Raw genomic sequence first — 9397 nt, 5'->3', positions numbered from 1 at the left:
AAACTACGGTCATCACCGATAAGTATCCCGATTATTGTCACTTCGGGGTTAGCGGATCATAACACATAATATGTGACTATAGACTTGCAAGATAGGATCAAGAACTCTCATATATTGATGAAAACATAATAGGTTCAGATCTAAAATCATGGCACTCGGGCCCTAGTGACAAGCATTAAGCATAGCAAAGTCATAGCAACATCAATCTCAGAACATAGTGGATACTAGGGATCAAACCCTAACAAAACTAACTCGATTACATGATAGATCCCATCCAACCCATCACCGTCTAGCAAGCCTATGATGGAATTACTCACGCACGGCGGTGAGCATCATGAAATTGGTGATGGAGGATGGTTGATGATGACGATGGTGACGAATTCCCCTCTCTGGAGCCCCGAACGGACTCCAGATCAGCCCCCCCGAGAGGTTTTAGGGCTTGGCGGCGACTCCGTATAGTAAAACGCGATGAATTCTTCTCTTTGATTTTTTTTCTCCCCGAAACACAATATATAGAGTTGGAGTTGGAGTCGGAGGAGCTCTATATAGAGTTGGAGTTGGTCTTGGCTCTAAATACCAAGATGATGTAGGGTAGGAACCCTATAGGCCGATCTTTCACGAAAGGAGCGGATCCCTTGAAGAACACGAAGAACACAAAGGGGAAAGAGAGGGAAAGCATAAGGGGAACACAAGAGAATCACTAAACCAACACAAGAAAGTTACACATGTGCTAGATCGTCGGATACATAGAACGATACACGATACACGATCAACTAGGGACAATACATAGGTAGCCGGTCTTCTCCGCGAGGAGGTATTGATGTTCTTCTCCGCGAGGAGGTCTTGAATCCAAAGGGATCTTCTCCGAAGAGGCCGCGGTCTCTCTCAAGGAGTAGATCCGATCTGGATGAGCGTAGCTCTATCTCTAAACATGAGCTAAACCAACGCTAACCCTAGAAAGTTGGACGGGGTGGAGTATATGTAGTCTTAGTGCAAAAGAGGAGGGCGAGGGGGTACATGGGTTGGGGCCCAACATGAAACAACACACAGGGGTCGGACGTCCGGGAGTCACCGGTCGTCCGGAGGCTCGCAAGGGTCCGGACGTCCGGTGCCTGTCGGACGTCCGTAGATTCGGCTCGGGTGACCTTCGATCGGTGTCGGACATCCGGGCATCAGTCATCCGTGGGGCGTCGGATGTCCGTCTGTTTTGGCTCAAGTGTGGAAGTGTCGGTCGTCTGGAGCCTAGAGGTCGTCGGACGCCCAGTGCTCGTCGGTCGTCTGGAGCCTGGGAACTTTGAGCAGTTCTTGTTCTTCGTCTTCACGTCCATCTTCCTCTTCTTCTTCTCCTTGCTCCTTAGCTTCTCCATGATACCTGAGTATGCACAAGGTGTCCATATGAGGTAGTAGCCATGTCTCATGTGCATCGAAGTGGAAATGTGAAAGAAGTGATGTCACCTCGGTTTCAAGAGCTCTTGCATGTGCTTGTGTCATGGGTCCGCTAGGCACTTGGTGAGGCAATGGTAGGTCCATGGGGATGACCTTGGGATGCTCCACATCAACGAGGTCATATTACATTTCTTGTCAGTCAAATAAAGAGCTGGCCATATTCTCAAATCAAGTGTGTCAATTTAAATGTCAAGAAATTCGTTAAGGGCATATGTCCTACATTACTCGGTAGTCGTCGTCTCGTCGTTTGTAGTAGCCATTCATGCGAAAATATTTTAGAAATCGAGCACTAAATCAATTTGGAAATCAAACCATTGATGCAGTTATTTAGCTAGACAGTTAATTATGTATGAAATTAATTATGTCCATTTAAATAGAATTTTTTAGCATCGAATCAATTCAGAAATCGAGTCATCAATGCACTTGGTAGCCTGGTATGGTTTATTTTAGTATGGTTTTTATCCGTCCCACCTCCCACTTGTTTTTCTCCCTCGCATTAAAAAACCAAATCCTATTAAGGGGGATCTTGTCTTGTGCTTTCTTTGGTAGGTGCTGATTCAATTCTATCACGTAAACAATAAGTAATTAAGAATTCAGAAATTGCACCATAGATGTGTGATCACTTCCCTAAAAGACAGACATAAGATTTTTTCTCGATAACCTTCTGTGATAAAGTTAGATATTCATTCATAAAAAAATTGCTAATCCACGGTGCTATGTCATTTATTATTATCATTATCTCTACTATTAATTTACTGTCACAAGTTTCCTACGGGCGTACGCATCCATGCACTCTTGCGGAGGGACGTCGTGCACGACACCATGGAAGATGTCGTGGCCAGGCCTAACCCTGGTGCGATGCTCGAGAATGCTAGGGCATGGATCACGACATCGAGGACGACCATGGCGGGAGGCGGGTCGTCAGACCGCCATGTGGACGCAGTCATATCATATTTCTTGTCAGTCAAATAGAGAGCCAGAATGCTACAGTCTCAAATCAAATGTGTCCATTCAAATGTCAAGAAATTCATTAAGGAAATGTGTCCTACATTACTCGGTAGTCATCGTCATAGTCGTTTGTAGCAGCCATTCATGTGAAAATAATTTAGAAATCAAGCACAGAATCAATTTGGAAATAAAACCAATGATGCAATTAATCAGCTCGATAGTTAACTACGTATGCAATTAATTAGGTCCATTTGAATAGGATTTTTTTGCACCAAATCAATTTAAAAATCGAGTCATTAATGCAATTGATTAATTTTTTAGATAATTCTTTATGCCTACAGATAATTAGAAGTAGGGATTTTTTGCAATTAATTAATTTACTTGGTAGTTAATTAGGCATGCAGAGAATTAGGTAGGTCATTATTTTTTTGTGTACTTAACTAATTAAGTAAGTAGTTAATCGCAGAAAATAATTTTGAAAGCGCTCATGAGAAAGAACGATCAACGGGCTCTCAGCTACATGGCCAAGCCCCAAGCACCGCTTGCCAACATGGACAACGGTCACCATGCGCTCGCGACATGGGCGACCTAGCATTCACGAAGATGGATGAAGTATATGCTCCGCAGGATGTCCACATGCTGGTAGTTGCCAAAATGTATGTGGGTGAGGACAACACGACACAACACTGGCCGGGTGGTTCATGCTATAATAAAAAGGAAGAGTGTTCCAAGAACAAGAAGGAAAATAACGAAAGCCACCAAGTGGTGCATGGTGTTGGAGAAAGAAAGAGTGTTCCAAATAATAAGAGAGAAAAAAGAAAGAACGAATATTATAGGAAATAAGTAGGAATGAGAACTAAAGTTGGCGAGGAATGAGAAGGAAGAAGATGAGGCATCAATGACGAACACACTAATGTTGACGTAATGTTGACGTGGTGCTGGTTGGCGCCAATGAAATGGGTTGGTGAAGAGGCGATGAGTAGAAGATGTAGGGAAAGATGAGGAAGATAAGAATGAAAATTATATCTTCTAGCATATGTGCGATTGAGGTAGAGCTTATTGGTGACTAGGAATACGTTCACGTTGCCACTCTCCTCCAATGTCAATTTGCATTTGCAAAGTTGAATGGACCTTTGAGAATGATCTCTGTAGTTATGTGTTGTTTTGTGCCAATAGTATGTTTTAGCTTAACCCACTCTATTATATTGTAAACAGGAAAATTTTCATCCATATTGCAATGCATGGCGAAGATGAGGTGGGCATCATATGCTTTTAAAGGAGGTGGCTCCAGCGAGAGAAAGAAATGAGAATGTCCTGCTACGGCGGGAAACTGGTTGGGAATGAGAGGTTCCGACAAAAAAGGGAACGTGTGTCATTGGATGGGGTTTTTTGTGTTGAACCCGGGTGTTACAGATATTGCGGATAGCCCGTAGAAACGCAAGGGCGTTCTGCTAGTGTGTCTAGAAACTGACATTTGGTTCATTGTTTTTACGATAGCTCACCATCCATGTCGATTGGTAAACTGGCATTTGGTTCTATTTGTAAGTACATATGCATAGTGAACTTATGCACACGAGCTAGTTAGAAATGACTTAGTAAACCCCGCAGAGAAAACAACTTAGTAAAAGTTCTTATCGAAGCAAATAGTAGGACTTTCTCTTGTGTATTTTTTAGATATTTTGTTAATTGTACAAAGGAGAAAGAAAAGACTTATGTATTTCGCTCTATGGAAACGCAAGGATAGCACCTCCTCAAATTTATCTAACAATATATTTGCCCATGTTGGTTTGATTGCCAAATTAGTATCTTTTTTCAATTAGTAGGAATATAGTCTTTTCATGGCCCCTCTAGGGATCTCCAGTAAAGCCCATGGCCTAGATGGATTTTCCATTGAGTCCTACTAGCATTTCTGAGTTCGACTCAAATTTTTTGGATATGGTCAAATCCATCACCCCGTGGCTATTAACATCTCTAGAGTTAACTACCCCTCAAAAAAATCTAGACTTAACTATAGGATTCGGTCCCTAATACCTAAAAGTAAGGATGGTAGGCAAATCCAGAACTTTAGCCATATATGCTCTTGAATGCTAGTTCTCAAATATCCTTAAGAATATCTTGAGTTGGGTGGTTTTTCCTGTAGTGCCACATGTCCAAACTTCCTTCATTAAGGGAACGTACATCATGGAGGGTGTTGTGATCTTGCGTGAAGCTTTAAGTAAAATACATCATGAAAAATATCATGCTTTGTTATTCAAACTGGATTTTGATTTTTTTAATAAAATCAAGTTGCTCTTTATCCATAAAATGCTAACCTTGGAAGGTTTCCACCCCAAGTGGTGTGATTGGATTGCGACCACATCAGGGATGTGCATGTGGAGGTTAAAGTGAACGATGAGATTGGATTGATGAGATCATCTCCCACTAGGTACGCCCATGGTGACCCAAACCCAATAGAAATGCATGGGGGCCTAAGCCCACATTCTCCAGGTACTAATGTTGCAACCAACATGATGAAGGTTTAGTCACTCAAGGCACATTACCCGAGTGAAGATTCACATCGCTTGACTCTGGACGAAAGGAACTTGTCTTCACTCAGATAGAAGTAGTTCAATGGCTAGAGGCATTAAATAAAACATTCCAAAGCCTTCAATCTTTGCGTTACCTTAGCTTTATATCCCCAGTTCCTAGTAATAACCCAGATGTAATTATTTGGACTTAAACTCACCTGTAACGTAGATGTAGTCCAGGGGTAGCGAACTCTATAGAAGCACCCCTACCGGCACATGGTTATGGGTTCGGACATCTACACTCACAAACTCATACGCAAGAACTCTCTCCCTGTAGAATAGGACTAGGTTTTTTTACGTACATTGTGAGGGGCTTAGAATGGTATACATCTTGGGCCACCCTGTACGTCTCACTTGATCAGGCCTCATTCCTACTCCTATCTCAATATCATATTTCACACCACGACATGGACCCAATTTCAAATCATATAAGGGATAAGACATTGGGATTCTATATCTCCTCTCCTTTTCTTTTTAATATTTGATTTCTTAGTCATTATCATGGATAGTGAAAGTGCTAGTGATCGACTAGAGGGGGGGTGAATAGGCGATTTTTATGGAAGTCTTCAAAACATGGAAGTTTCAAAGACAAACGATAGAAATAAACCTATTACCATGCAGCGGAAGGTAGACCACACTAGGCACACCATAGTCAAGTATTCAATGAAGTCAAAGCGCAATGACTAATAGCAGCTAGGCAGTAAGGATCAGGTAGGAAGATATTATGAAGTCAATCAGAACAAGTAATCACTCAGTGAAGCCAAATGGTGATGCAATCGTACAATGACTTCACAAGGACCAACAGTAAGTAAAGGGAAGGGAAGGATGAAACCAGTGACTCGTTGAAGACAATGATTTGTTGGACCAGTTTCAGTTGCTGTGACAACTATACGTCTGGTTAGGGAGGCTGAGATTCAACTCAGAAGACCTCGTCTTCACCTTATTCCCCTTGAGCTAAGGACACCCAGTCCTCGCCCAATCACTCTGGTAAGTCTTCAAGGTAGACTTCCAAACCTTCACAGACTTCGTTCACCGGCGATCCACAATGACTCTTGGATGCTCAGAACGTGACGCCTAACCGGCTGGAGGATTCACAGTCCTCAAGTGTAATAAGTCTTCAGATCACACAGACAGGAAGACTTAAGTGATGCCTAACACTCTTTGGCTCTGGGTGGTTAGGGCTTTATCCTCGCAAGGAATTCTCTCTCAAAGGTTTCGAGGTGGGTTGCTCTCAAACGACAAAAGCCGTACTCTAACTCTGAGCAGCCAACCGTTTATGGTTGTAGGGGGTGGGCTATTTATAGCCACTAGGCAACCCGACCTAATTTGTCCGAAATGACCCTGGGTCACTAAGGAACTGACACGTGTTCCAACGGTCAGATTTCAAACACACACGGCAACTTTACTTGGGCTACAAGCAAAGCTGACTTATCCAACTCTGGACAAGATTTGCTCTCATAGTCTTCACTCGAAGACATAGGATTTTGGTTAAGCATCACTTCAGTCATTCTGACTGGTTCTCTTGGACCCCACTTAACAGTACGGTGGTTCCTATGACTCAACAAAGAAGAAAAAGAACGACGAAAGAACTAAGTCTTCGCGCTCCATAGTCTTCATGCGATGTCTTCTCTTGTCATAGTCTTCAATGTGAATGTCCACCTTTGTCTTCAATGTCTTCTTACATTTTTAGGGGTCATCTCTGGTAGGAAAACCGAATCAATGAGGGACTTCTACCTGTGTTATCCTGCAATTCTCACAAACACATTAGTCCCTCAACTAGGTTTGTCGTCAATACTCCAAAACCAACTAGGGGTGGCACTAGATGCACTTACAATCTCCCCCTTTTTGGTGATTGATGACAAACTAGTTGAAGTTTTCAATGGGGAATATAATATGTGAAATTGTAAAGGATAGGGAATTGTCTTCATAAGTTGCAAGGGCTCCCCCTGAAGATGTGCATATAAGTAATTTGCTTTTGGAATGCAAATGCACATGGCAGGTTGTACTTGTGGAGATCCTCTTCAACTTATGATGACAATTCATCATGCATGAAAAGTATGTGAAGATAATGACATGCATAATGAAAAATGGACGTCTGCAAAATGATCTAAGTGCGGAATTTATCGTCGCACATGCGGAATTTATGATCGCATCACAGAATAGCAAATAAGTGGCAGACGACCATCGAGTTTAAGTGTTACAACTCAAAGAACCAAATGTATCAAAACGAGAGTTGTAAACACTAGGCAAAATATAAAGCAACCGCCCATATGGACCCGCTTGAAGACTATCAAACTCATATGCTTCTCCCCCTTTTGTCAGTAAGGACTAAAAAGGTTTAAAGACATAGAGCATCTACTCGTTCCCTTGAGGAGTAGGTGAAGCAGCAAGGTCGTCGGTGTTGTTAGGCGGTGCAGACGAAATCGGGACAGTGTCGATGCATGCAGAAGTAGGGGGCGGTGAAGTAGCATCGTCTTCGTCATCGATCACTCTGGCATTCACAGTTGCCGCAGAGGAAGAGAACTCAGAGTCTTCAAGAGACGGAGTTCGTCGCAGCACAGTCCTTCTTGGAGGTGTTGAGTCAAACTTGAAGCGTTCAGAGAAGCCATCCTCTTTAAGATCATCTTCAGAACACATAAGTGTCAGCCCTTTCCATGTACGCCGACAGGTTTCATGGGCAACAAAGGCATTCTTGGTGGCAAGGTTGCGAATCCTGTTTACGTCCACCAAGAGGCTTTGCATTTGGCGCTTCAGCCAGTCATGATGCCTATCCTGTTTCTGATGAAGGGCAACCAGAAGCTCTCGGTCATTGAGAACACGGGATCGCTTCTTGGGCCGTTGGGCAATGGTGCTGTCAGTGGCTTCAGTGAGGGCACGATGAGGTGCACGTGTAGTGCCAGCCAGAGGATAAACACGAGAGACTGCTTGAACTCCTTCAATGTTTTGAGAGAAGCTTTGATTCTCAGCATTCTGAAGACTAAGAGGCTCCTTGGCAGGCTCTGGATAGATGGCTTCAACTGACATATCAACGTCAGGCAGAAAGATCCGATGATTGCGAGCAGAGGGCTGATAGGTGACAGCTGAGTGTAGTTTGATCAGCCGCATTATCCATGGAGCGTAAAACTTCAAGCCAAAAGATCAGATCCTGATGCAGCAAGTTGGCGGATGAAGAAGTCTTGTGCATTGAAGCATTTGCCATGAAGAATATGGAAGACCAAAGTCTTCATTACACCTTCCAGCTTTGCATGTGGAGAATGTCCTTTGATGGGCCAGAGAGTTCGCCTTATAATGTGATATATAGTGCGTGGCAGATACTCAAGGTCTTCAACAAAGAACTCCTTAGGATATGCAGCATCTGGAGGCAAAGGATTCATCATGCTAAGCATCTGACTCATGTTTGGTTCAGGCTTCTGAAAAATGCTCTCCATAGCTGCACTGTGAAGCTGACAACCAGGTTCATAAAGATCTCCTGGAGTGGGCAGACCAGTGAGCTCAATGATATCAAAGGCTTTGGCTTCATGATGAACATCGCCGGTCATCCACTCAAGGACCCAAGTCTTCGGATCTCTGTTGTAGCCACGAATATGAAGAGTGGCATAGAATTGGAGCAGCAATTCTTCATTCCAGTGCTCTTTGTCGGTGACGAACGGCTACAATCCAGACTCTTTGAAGCAATCCAGAGCTTCTTCCAAGCAAGGCAGACCAGTTATGGCTTCAGTGTCAAGACACATATGTGGGAAAATGCGACCTTGATTGTACAAAATGCATGAGTAATAACTACGCTGATGATAGCTCCAGAACCAATCCGAAGATATTCTTGCCCTTGAGTAGGGGTTCTTGGAGCTATTGAAGAAGGTGTTGTGTGCTTTGAAGCCATTGATATTGAACGATCTGGGTGCAGATGCAGTTCCTGGAAACCTGGGCAACCTTGGTATTGGCTTCTGAACCTGAGGCCTGTGCTCAACGTGATAGTCAAACTGAGGACCAGCAGCAGGCGGAGGAGTCAGAAAAGGCCATTTGACAGTGACAAGTTGGCCATAGTTGAATGCTTGCTCGATAGTGTGTGGCATCGGTGGTGGAACAGGAGCAGTGGCAACAACAATGGCGTTAGGCTGCACATCTGTTGCAGTTGCATCATTGGCTTCATTGGCCTCTGGCACATTGGTTGGTGCAGGCTCCACATTTGCTTCAGCCATGACTACGTCATTGGCTTCATTTGTGTTGGTGGTGGCAGTCTCAAGATTCTCAACCTCCACTTGATGAGCTGGAGGGTCGGGCACAGACACATTCACTTCAGGAATAGCTTCTTCAGAGTTTGGGGGTGTAGGGACATGATCTTTTTCTTGTTTGTCATCGGCTGATGCAGCCGGATTGTCTTCAGCACCTTTGGCTTCAGACTCAGAGACAGTCACAGTAGGAGTGGCATCTGGAAACAC

The sequence above is a fragment of the Triticum aestivum genome, chromosome 2A, assembly GCF_018294505.1.
Source record: "Triticum aestivum cultivar Chinese Spring chromosome 2A, IWGSC CS RefSeq v2.1, whole genome shotgun sequence".
NCBI lineage: Eukaryota > Viridiplantae > Streptophyta > Magnoliopsida > Poales > Poaceae > Triticum > Triticum aestivum.
This window is presented reverse-complemented; position numbering follows the sequence as displayed.